The 12,178-nt window shown below is 35.9% G+C and overlaps 1 long non-coding RNA gene across 2 annotated transcripts; it reads left to right on the plus strand.

Moving 5' to 3' along the window:
* The first annotated feature begins 1,847 nt into the window (after window positions 1–1,847).
* LOC113077283 (uncharacterized) lies at window positions 1,848–11,641 on the plus strand. Of its 2 annotated transcripts, XR_003281285.1 has the most exons (3): window positions 1,848–2,010; window positions 10,578–10,696; window positions 10,886–11,641. It is a non-coding gene; the product is annotated as an uncharacterized LOC113077283 (long non-coding RNA). The 2 variants fall into 2 exon arrangements; XR_003281284.1 differs by lacking the exon at window positions 1,848–2,010 and having other exon boundaries at window positions 10,213–10,696.
* The last annotated feature ends 537 nt before the right edge of the window (window positions 11,642–12,178 follow it).

A 12,178-nucleotide genomic window follows, 5' to 3' on the forward strand; every position in this document is an offset into this window, starting at 1 on the left:
TCCAAACACTGGTGGAGAGTGACTGTAGTGACGCAAGTAGCTTTGCAACAGAGCTTTCATTTGAAATAGAGGACTTTTCTCCCCCACCTTCACCTGAAGTGGAGGATGTCGAGGTGTCTGTTCATATCAATTCGAGCCGCTGGCTCAAACTGCGGTCTTAACTCCCGCACCGCGTCGCTTTTCAGCGCGAGCTGTGTTTAGAAGCCCATTTCCACCTCCATTGCATTGGAGAAGCAATCCCGCGTAAAATGCAGTTTGCACACTCCAGCTCTAGGCGGGAACTCGCAGTATTTCATGCCAAGTGCTTGCAACCACTGGCGCTTAATTTTAAAGTCTGCTGGAAAACTATGCAGTCCAGCAGTCTCAACCAGCAACACTACACCTACATACCATCTTGACCACTGTACTAAATACAGATAAATCTACGCCGACTTGAAGCTATCCTAACTGATGCAATTATATACTATGCTACTAACTAACTATACAATACTAACGTTACACTAACAACTATGCTAATTAACTACATAGGCTACACGAAATAATCTAAATAACTATATAAATGCTATGCTAAATAGATGCTATAATAGTCTATCCTTGTCGTTTTCAATACTCGCAACTCCAACTCACTACTACAGTAATTTTGACGGAACAAGATGGTTTTATAATGCCATGGGTGTGGTAGCTCGTACCAAGGGGCGTGGTGAGCAGGCGTCACCTGCCACCGCTTACGTCACTTGCCACCACAACATCCAATAGGAAAAATCAACTGCAGTAGCCACCGTTCAACCTGAAGAGGGCAGCACTCAGACATTTTTACACCATATATTGTAGAATTAAAACACTTTATACTCAAATGTCAAAAAGGTTACTCGAATCAATGAACAGCACTAATAAAGCCCCATTCCTACAGATCATTAACTAAAAAAAGTTGGTTTAGGGTTTAGTTACTCTTTAAAAGAAAGGCAGCAGGTAAGCAGTTATATTAAATACTGCTGGAGCTTCGTTGAGAACTGAACATAATATACCGATTAAGAAGGTAGTAGTTTTGTAATATTAATGACCTAGTTTTTAGGAGTTTGTTTTAATGATCTTATTCTTCTGTTTTATTGTTGTGGCTGGATTATTGCCTGACTGATGGTTGCCTGACTGTCCCAGTCGAAAATAGTGGATGTTAGAGGTATTGTTAAACATAAAGGGAACTTTTAATGATTTTAAATTACATTTTATTTAATTGATGCGTTTTTATATTTTTGTTCCTTTGTTGTAATAGACTTTGTTTTCCCTTTTAATGATGCACAGTTACCGTTTACTTTAGATTTAAAACTTTTGTTTGTTTTATTTCTTTTGTTCTGTAAATTCGAGACCCAGAGGGTGAGAGGAGAGTGTAGGCCCCAAAGAATCTGGGTTAATAGTTATTGTGTTAAAATGCTGATTTGTGTCTGTATCACCTGCATTGTCCACTGTTGTTCATTTTCTTTTGTAGGTTCAGTTTTGCCTGGTTACTGTTGACCCCTTAAGGTCATCCCACCACACTAGTAAAAACTGCTTACTTGCACATGCCTTGGAGCGTTGCTGACATTTTAATGCTGTTTTACCTGCTGTTGAGTGTTGTTAAACTCACCCCTGATGAACAGCACCAATAGAAGGCAGATATGATCACCTTTCTGTCTCCTTCCCTACTACTGTACTAATACAAGCTTGATTAATACTGATGAATACAGCCTACTTGAACAGTTAAATCCCAATTTGGGAGATCTGTACAGAACAGTGGTAGTGGTGTATGTCTAGGAGGACCAATGGTGGCCACTGAGTTGCCCTCACTGTTTGGATGGCGGTGGTGGCACGTCCTGATTCTGCCGAGTTCGACGCGTCCCTGGGTCAACAAGGGAGGTGCTTAAGGTAAATTTGAGCAACCAATCAGATTACTCACGTCACGTGACATGTGCCCAGCCTCAGCTTGCGCGCCACTATTTGAATTGTGTGCTTTGACGTCGCCTTCATTTTACAAAGGTAAGTGCATATTATTTAAAATGTGCCATTTCAAATGTGTCCATCCCTGCTCAGCATAATATATTATTTTTATTAATATATTATTCATAACTGACGCGAACATTCGCTGAACTGCGCATATATTAAGGTCCAAATCGCCAAACCCCGATCCTATCGGACAGGAAGGTGCCCACGATCGTTTTGCCCCGGTCCGGTGTGGCGTTTCCCCCGTGATCGCGTCGTCGGATCTTTTTGTACGATTATTTATATCACTTTTGTCATGTATTCGTTTAGCAGATGCTGATACTAATCCTTCTGTGAAAGAAAGGCTAAACACTTTTGCGGATGGATGGGGGGTTTGTCGTCCATAAACAACAAGGAAATATATTGTGTTGACCCGGCGACATCATTAACCCGTCCAATATACAGTATGACACACATTTATGAATGACTGTATTTAAATAATAATCATTATTATAATAATACAATATCCAATTTAAAACAATCATTAATCTCTTACTATATTGTAGTAATAATAATACAAATAATAATATCTTGTGTTGACCCAGGGACGTCATATTCTTGTGATGACCCAGGGACGTCATATTCTTGTGTTGACCCAGGGACGTCATATTCTTGTGTTGACCCAGGGACGTCATATTCTTGTGATGACCCAGGGACGTCATATTCTTGTGATGACCCAGGGACGTCATATTCTTGTATTCATATTCTTGTAATAATAATAACAATATCTTATATAAGGCCAAGAGTAATCTATCACTATGCTGCAATAATAATAATAATAATAATGAAATATCTTGTGTTGTCCCAGGGACTTCATTCTTAATAGCTCATCTAATATAAGACAAACAGTAATTCATCTCTTTATTTTATTATTATTATTAATAATAATAATACAATATCTAATATAAGACCAAGAGTAATCTATCAATATACTGCAATAATAATAATAATAATAATAATAATAATAATAATAATAATAATGAAATATCTTGTGTTGACCTAGGGACTTCATTCTTTATAGCTCATCTAATATAAGACAAACAGTAATTAATCACTTTATTTTATTATTATTATTATTAATAATAATAAAACAATATCTAATATAAGACCAAGAGTAATCTATCAATATACTGCAATAATAATAATAATAATGAAATATCTTGTGTTGACCCAGGGACGTCATTCTTTATAGCTCATCTAATATGACAAATTAATTAATCACTTTATTTTATTAGGGGTTCAAGCACGCAGTGCTGAAACCCTATTGTATTTGTTAGGATTTTTATTAGGGGCCAAGCACCGAAGGTGCGTAGGACCCTCTTGTTTTTGTTGGCGTTCTTATTATTAGGGGCCAAGCACCGAAGGTGCGAGGCACCTATTGTTTTTGTTGGCGTTCTTATTATTATTATTATTATTATTATTCTTCCGACTGGGAGTCTATGGCAGCCCATAGAACCAAATGCGGGAAAGTTGTAATGGTTTGACATTCTGATAGAGGACAGTGCCAACATTAAGTACACCAATTTTGGTGGGTCTAATACATTGCCTCTAGCGCCACCAACTGTCCAAAGTTTCACTTTTATTTTGTTAATAACTTTTTAACCCTAAGGCCAATCAACAAAAATCTTTTTTCCTCTGATTTCTGAGCTCATGCCGATTCGATTGCATCCTATGACGTCATTTTCTGTCATAGAAATATGGCCGCCATTTTGAATTTTTTAAAAAACCTACTTTTTCGAACTCGTCCTAGACGGTTTGTCCGATTCACACGAAAATTGAACCAGATTATCTTCAGGCAGTGCTGACCAAAAGTTATGCAAATCAAATTGATTCGTCAAACTGTTTTCGTTAAACGCTCAAACAAATTTTACGTAACGCTTACAAAAACAGTCGCAAGGCTGTATCTCTGCAAAGATTTATCGTATTCAGACCAAACCTGGTACATGTCATAACAAGCATGACCTGAGGCTACTTGCTGCGTTTCGGCCCAGTGCCACCTACTGGTCTGGAGATATGAAAAATTGCTATTTTTGCTCATAACTTCTAAACAGTTTGTCCAAAAATCATAAAATTGGTCTTGTTAGATTCAGGGCAACATGCCGAGTCGACTGATATCCAATTTTACCATCTCGGCCATTTTGACTGTCAGCCATATTGAATTTTGTGCTAAAATGCTGTATTTTAAGAACGCAGCAACGGATTGTTACGAAACTTGGTATGGGTCATCAGCACAATGTCCTGAAGGAGTGTGAGAAGTTTCGAAACAGCGCCACCTAGTGGTGATCTTCTTTGTTTAAACGCTTATAACTCTGGGTGTGGTCGACTTATTTTCACGAGATTCATCAAATTAGACTCTTGAAACCTTACCGAGTCCTACGATACCAAACATGCTAGGTTTCGCCTTACGGTTTGTGTAGCGTTGTGATTTAGCGCTTAAAAAACATTTGGCTATATCTTCGAAACCGCTTGTCTGATCGAGACGAAACCACCGTCAGAAGAAGGAAACATAGGTCGATAGCTATACACCAATGCCCTAATGCAAAAATATTGATAGTAAGGGGTAGTAATATTCAATCAAAGTCAAGAGTCAGTCAATTTTTATGTGTTTTTTCATGTAAATGTCTATAACTCTGAAGTGAATTGAGATATTTTCACCAAAATTGACACGCATATGTATGGGCGCACTCTGATGACACATAAAAAAAATGGTGGGACTGAGCCTCTTGGTGGCGCTATAATAGAACAAAACATGAAATTCCCATTGACTTCAATACACTTATGTGAAATAAAAGGCTATGCTAATCAAATGCATTGGTGTTATATTCCGAAACTCAGAATGTGCCAACAACACCATCCCCTGAAGGTACTCAAATTATTTTGAAACAGCGCCACCTAGTGGTCAAAAGTAATAACTCAATGTACATAAAGGCTAATAACTTTTTAATAAATCTGCCTATTGACATGATGCTGATCTTAATAGATTCCTTGGGTCAAGCCAAGAACATAGATACCAAGTTTTCCTTATTTGGCTGAACTTACTGTCCGCCATTTTGATTAATGTTGAAAACCTACTTTTTCGAACTCCTCCTAGACCGTTAGTCAGATTTTCACCAAATTTGACTTGGATCATCTTCAGACATTCAATGTTCCAACATGACATCCAATGTTATGGATTTCATGTCTATATATGAAACGGTTCTCATTTAGCGCATCAACAAATTTGCTGGAATGATGCCAACATTCATTTGAGGCTGTATCTCTGCAAAGCTTTGACATATTTGCACCAAACTTTGTATGTGTCATCGTCACCTCACACTGACCATTCCAAACTAATTTGGTAACAGCGCCACCTATTGGTTACACGTGATAAGCCAATAAATCCTATTATTAGTTGTTGTGTTTATTGTTTTCAAGCCAATTTGGCTAAAATAATCTTAAAACTGTCTTAATTACTCATTCCTGCCGTTCGTCTGAAGCTTGCTTCTGTAGTGCTTGGCCCCGTTATTGCTGCTTGCAGCTATATTTATTATTATTATTCTTCCGACTGGGCGTCTATGGCAGCCCATAGAACCGAATGCGGGAAAGTTGTAATGGTTTGACATTCTGATAGAGGACAGTGCCAACATTAAGTACACCAATTTTGGTGTGTCTAAGTCAATCCCTCTAGCGCCACCAACTGTCCAAAATTTCACTTTAATTTTGTTAATAACTTTTTAACCCTAAGGCCAATCAACGAAATTCTTTTTTCTTCTGATTTCTGAGCTCATGCCGATTCGATTGCACCCTACGAAGTCATTTCCGTCATAGAAATATGACCGCCATTTTGAATTTCTTTAAAAACCTACTTTTTCGAACTCGTCCTAGACGGTTTGTCCGATTCACACGAAAATTAAACCATATCATCCTCAGGCAGTGCTGACCAAAAGTTATGCAAATCAAATTGATTCGTCAAACCGTTTTCGATAAACGCTCTAACAAATTTTATGTAGTGCTTACAAAAACAGTCGTAAGGCTGTATCTCGGCAACGACTTATCCTATTCAGACCAAACTTGGTACATGTCATAACAAGCATGACCTGAGGCAACATGCTGTGATTGGGCGCAGCGCCACCTACTGATCCGGAGATATGAAAAACTGCTATTTTTGCTTATAACTTCTGAACAGTTTGTCCAAAAATCATAACATTGGTCTTGTTAGATTCAGGGCAACATGCCGAGTCGACTGATATCCAATTTGACCATTTCGGCCATTTTGACTGTCGGCCATTTTGAATTTTGTGCTAAAATGCTGTATTTTCTGAACACATCAACGGATTGTTACGAAACATGGTATGGGTCATCAGCACAATGTCCTGAAGGAGTATGAGAAGTTTCGAAACAGCGCCACCTAGTGGTGATCTTCTATTTTTAAATGCTTATAACTTTGGGTGTGGTTGACTTATTTTCACGAGACTCATCAAATTGGACTCCTGAAACCTTACCGAGTCCTATGATACCAAACATGCTAGGTTTTGCCTTTCGGTTTGTGTAGCGTTGTGATTTAGCGCTTAAAAAACATTTGGCTATATCTTCGAAACCGCTTGTCTGATCGAGACGAAACCACCGTCAGAAGTTCGGAAACATAGGTCGATAGCTATATGCCAACGCCCAAATGCCAAAATATTGATAGTAAGGGGTAGTAATATTCAATCAAAGTCAAGAGTCAGTCATTTTTTACGTGCTTTTTCATATAAATGTCTATAACTCTGAAGTGAATTGAGATATTTTCACCAAAATTGACACACATATGTATGGGCTCACTCTGAGCACACATAAAAAAAATGGTGGGACTGAGCCTCTTGGTGGCGCTAAAATAGAACAAAACATGAAATTCTCATTGACTTCAATACAGTTTTGTGAAATAAAATGCTATACTAAACAAATGCATTGGTGTAATATTACGAAACTCAGAATGTGCCAACAACACCATCCCCTGAAGGTATTCAAAATATTTTGAAACAGCGCCACCTAGTGGTCAAAAGTTATAACTCAATTTACGTAAAGGCTAATAACTTTTGAATAAATCTGGCTATTGACATGACGCTGGTCTTTGTAGATTCCTTGGGTCAAGTCGAGAATATAGATACAAAGTTTTCCTTATTTGGCTGAACTTCCTGTCCGCCATTTTGATTAATGTTGAAAACCTACTTTTTCGAACTCCTCCTAGACCGTTTGTCAGATTTTCACCAAATTTGACGTGGCTCATCTTCAGAACATGCTGGCAAAAAGTTATGGATTTCGTGTCGACATACGAAACGGTTCTCATTTAGCGCATCAACAAATCTGCTTGAAGGGTGCCAAAATGCATTTGAGGCTGTATCTCTGCAAAGCTTTGACATATTTGCACCAAACTTTGTATGTGTCATCGACACCTCACACTGACCGTTCCAAACTAATTTGGTAACAGCACCACCTATTGGTTACACGTGATAAGCCAATAAATCCTATTACTAGTTGTTGTGTTGATTGTTTTCAAGCCATTTTGCCTAAAATAATCTTAAAACTGTCTTAATTACTCATTCCTGCCGTTCGTCTGAAGCTTGCTTCTGTAGTGCTTGGCCCCGTTATTGCTGCTTGCAGCTATATTTATTATTATTATTATTATTATTCTTCCGCCTTAAAACTGAACGTGCAGCCCAAACCGTAAGGCCTAGAGAGCTGAAACTTGGTCAGATCGTAGTAGTCTTGCTCGCTACTCAGATACAAAGAACCGGCCCAATCGGCCTAACGGGGGCGCTACAGTGCAAAAAACTAAAATTTTGGACCTTTTTGGCCGTAAAGTGTAAACCGTTAGCCATAGACTCAAAAATATGGCATTGTTGCAATCCTTGGGTTAACCCGAACAAAAGTGCACGGCGCCTTTTTGGGGTCTACGACGCACCGTTTTCTCGCAAAATCGAGCTATATCCGAAATCTATTTTTGCGAACTAGTCCTAGGATTTTCAACCAATCAGAACCAAACCACTTCATGAATATTCCCTGGACACTCAATATCAATAATTATCAAAAAAAAGTGGAAATTTCAATTCTTACGCGAAACAGTACACCAAAAAGCGTCTATGCTAACGTTAGCCAAATGCTATTTTGACTATAACTCTTGAACGGAATGAGATATGTTCACCAAAATTGGTACACATATGTATGAGCTCAATCTTTGGTCAAATCAAAAAAATTGTGCGTCTCTGCCACTTGGGGGCGCTATAAGATAGAAAAAACACATAAATTGCTATAACTAGGCAACCGTTGGCTCGATCGACTTGAAAATTGGTATGCAGTGTCTTGGTCTGAAGGGGCACAAGTACCTATGAGGACATTTGCATATCTCAAAAAAACATGGCCGCCATTGGCCAAACAATTTTAAGCACCTATTTGAAAGGGTTAACGGATGTTGATCGGAACGAAACTCGCTGGGTACGTTTGACTCATGAACCTTAAGGTCTGTAAGAATTTTGAAAGAAATCGGCCACTAGTTGGCGCTAACGAGTTTTATGGCTCTGTAATCACGTGGTATTTCACATATCAACACAATATGCATATCATTTGATAGATCTCCTCATAATGCACAACTTTGCCTCAAGAACCATTGCTGTCAATCAAATCGTTCAATTGTTATTCACAAATATGTTAAAAACCTACTTTTGCGAACTAGTCCTAGGTTTTTTGTCCGATCGGAACCAAACCACTGCAGTAATATTCTGTGGACTCTCTAGATCAATAATTATTAAAAAAATGTTGAATTTTGTCCTTTGGTTAGCTGTAACGGGGTAATTTAGAAAAGGAGTGTGGCCAAACATACCCCAAAGCCTATAAAACCTAAAGGAAAACTCAAAACTTTATGAAACTCAGTGAAATCATGTAACAGGTTACTCTTAACAAGCATGCAAAGTTTCATGGAGATCAGACCATAGGTGGCGCTATAACAGTAGAAAAGGTCTCAAAACACAAGATTTCTATGGTAAATGGCCTCAAATTGTTTGAAAATTCTCATATATTCACTCAAAAACACCAAATCTTCATATCATATGATATATCTCCTCATTCTGAACAAGTTTGCCTCTGGGACCAATGTTGTCAATAAAGCTGTTAATTAAATATTAAAGATTATTTAAAAAAGTTACTTTGGCATACTTGTGATACAGTTTAAGATGAAAATCAATAAAACCACTGAAGTACAATTCTCTAGACTCTGAAGGTCAATAATTATCAAAAACATGTTGAACAATTGCATTTGGGCAACTATAAACCAGTCATTTTATAATATGTTCTTTTCATAGTGCACACAAAGGCATATTAATACAATCAGAAAGCCCACAAATTATCAAAACTGTGTAAAATAATGCATAATTTCATTCTAAACAAGCATGCAAAATTTAAGAGAGATTGGGCAAAAAAACAACAACACTATAACAGTTATGTTTAAAAACACAGTGTTGTTGGAGTAAATGCAATTTATAACCACTGGATGGCAGCGGAAGACCACTAATGGGCTCATTCAGTAAAGTTGAACAGTACTGTTGAAAGGATTCATGAATTCATGCCAAAACATTAAAAAATGAACTGTTATAACATTTTAAATCTCATTGAGTCAATGTTTTCCATTTTGTTCATACAGATATATAAGTTTTTTAAAATTTTGCCACATTATGATTACAGTTTAACCTGAAAATGACATCTAAACTCTTAAAAAGAAAAGACTTGCAATAAGTTTATTATCACCTATCACTTATTTCAAATACCTATATCTGCAACAAAATGTTTGTGCATGTATATGTGTGTCTATGTTTGTGTGTGTGTGTGTGTGTGTGTGAGCATATGCTTATAGAGTATACATATATTAGTCTAATCATTTACTTTCAGTGTGTGTGTCTGTCTGTTAACCTGTTCTCCATTTTGGATGTGTTTAACTGTCATCCATGCATCCAGGTTGGCTCAGACCACCTCAGAGGCCTTAATGTGCTTGAACCCCGGTAAATGCTGCTTGCAGCTTTAATTATTATTATTATTAATAATAATAACAATAATAATACAATATCTAATATAAGACCAAGAGTAATCTATCACTATACTGCAATAATAATAATAATAATAATGATGATGAAATATCTTGTGTTGACCCAGGGACGTCATTCTTTATAGCTCATCTAATATAAGACAAACAGTAATTAATCTCTTCATTTTAATACTAATAACAATAATGATAATAATAATAATGAAATAAAGCATATATTAATGCATTATTCTGCTTGACCTTATTCTACATTCCTAATCCTATCTAATACCTAAACTGAACAAGGAACTTACTAATTGTTAATAAGCAGTAAACTACTTAGGAAGTTTATTGAGTAAAAAGTCATTATTAATACTGAATATGTGTTCCCTATACTAAAGTGTTACCTGTACTGTTACTATTTATATAACTTTTTTAAAGTAAATATTAAATTGGTTAAATTTAACATTAAATCTATTTTTCTTTTTTCATTATAGCTTTAAGATTTTATATCAACTTTCAAATAATTCCTCAACAGGTTTGAAGATTTCTCAGTTCTTTGCTTATATTTCAAGGATCACTGGCTGGTAATAGGACAGGCGTGGTCGGACAGTGCTACAACCATGCCAACCACGATACAAACAATCTTGTTGAAAGGTGATATTTGCAATTAAACTTATGCAACTTCATTATGAGTTCATGCAAATAATGTAATAGAATCACAAGCATTTGGAATATAGTTATATAATAAATCAAACACAATCATATTAAAACATGTATTGTTTTTCTTTGCTTGTCTAATCAGATTTTTCCATCGCCTAAATATCAGTTTTTGTTTGGCATTAGGAACCTTAGACTGGATCTTATCAGCATTCTCATCAAGAAGACAGATGGATACTTCCAGGTCATTCATGATTTACAGGCAGACAGTTTGAAGAATGAAAAATGCTTCTTTGAAGACTGTTTCTGTAGCTGCCCAATAGGAGTCAGAGGACATCGCTGTAAACACCTTGTACTTGTACTTACTGATCAGGTGAACACGATTCTCAGAAGTTTCCTGATTTGAATTATCAAATAAACGGACGTGCTAGTGTAATTAAGCAAAATAAGCTTTACTCCATTCTGTGCTTTGACAGAAAAGAGGTACATGTAAGTGTGCATATGAGAAATTAAGTGCAAGAGACTTGTTTTTTTTGGTTTTGTTTATTTTACTATGTATTGTTTTAAAACAATGAAAAATTATGTAATCTTTAATTATAAATTAAGCATTACTCTGCTGTCTGAATGCGTTCTCTAACAGTGATATATTGTATATTTAAATCAATAAACTGTAACATTACTTAATTGAGATGACAATGTTTGAAACAATTACAATTCATTTGTTATTGTGTTCACTGGATCAGTGTACCTCTACTTAAACTGACTGATTAAAAATGAGATGACAACATCTACAACTTGTGGTCCAAATCTATGGGTCAGCAGACTAAAAGGTGAATCCTCTCCCAGTTTTTTCCCTCAGCAAGCACTGGTGAGTACAGAGTGTATTCCTGCAAACACAAATGGACAGATTTGTAAGCAAGAATCAAGTAAAAAAAAAAAAAACTTTATGAAAAAATCTATAGATAGAGCTACAAATAATGAAGTCCCTGGGTCAACACAAGATATTTCATTATTATTATTATTATTATTATTATTATTATTGCAGTATAGTGATATATTACTCTTGGTCATATATTAGGTATTGTATTATTATTAATAATAATACAATAAAGTGATTAATTACTGTTTGTCTTATATTAGATGAGCTATAAAGAATGACGTCCCTGGGTCAACACAAGATATTTCATTATTATTATTATTATTATTATTGCAGTATAGTGATAGATTACTCTTGGTCTTATATTATTGTATTATTATTATTAATAATAATAAAATGACGTGATTAATTACTGTTTGTCTTATATTAGATGAGCTATAAAGAATGAAGTCCCTGTGTCAACACAAGATATTTCATTATTATTATTATTATTATTATTATTGCAGTATAGTGATAGATTACTCTTGGTCTTATATTATTGTATTATTATTAATAATAATAATAAAATGACGTGATTAATTACTGTTTGTCTTATATTAAAT

This window comes from Carassius auratus, unplaced genomic scaffold (assembly GCF_003368295.1).
Source record: "Carassius auratus strain Wakin unplaced genomic scaffold, ASM336829v1 scaf_tig00022084, whole genome shotgun sequence".
Taxonomy (NCBI): domain Eukaryota; kingdom Metazoa; phylum Chordata; class Actinopteri; order Cypriniformes; family Cyprinidae; genus Carassius; species Carassius auratus.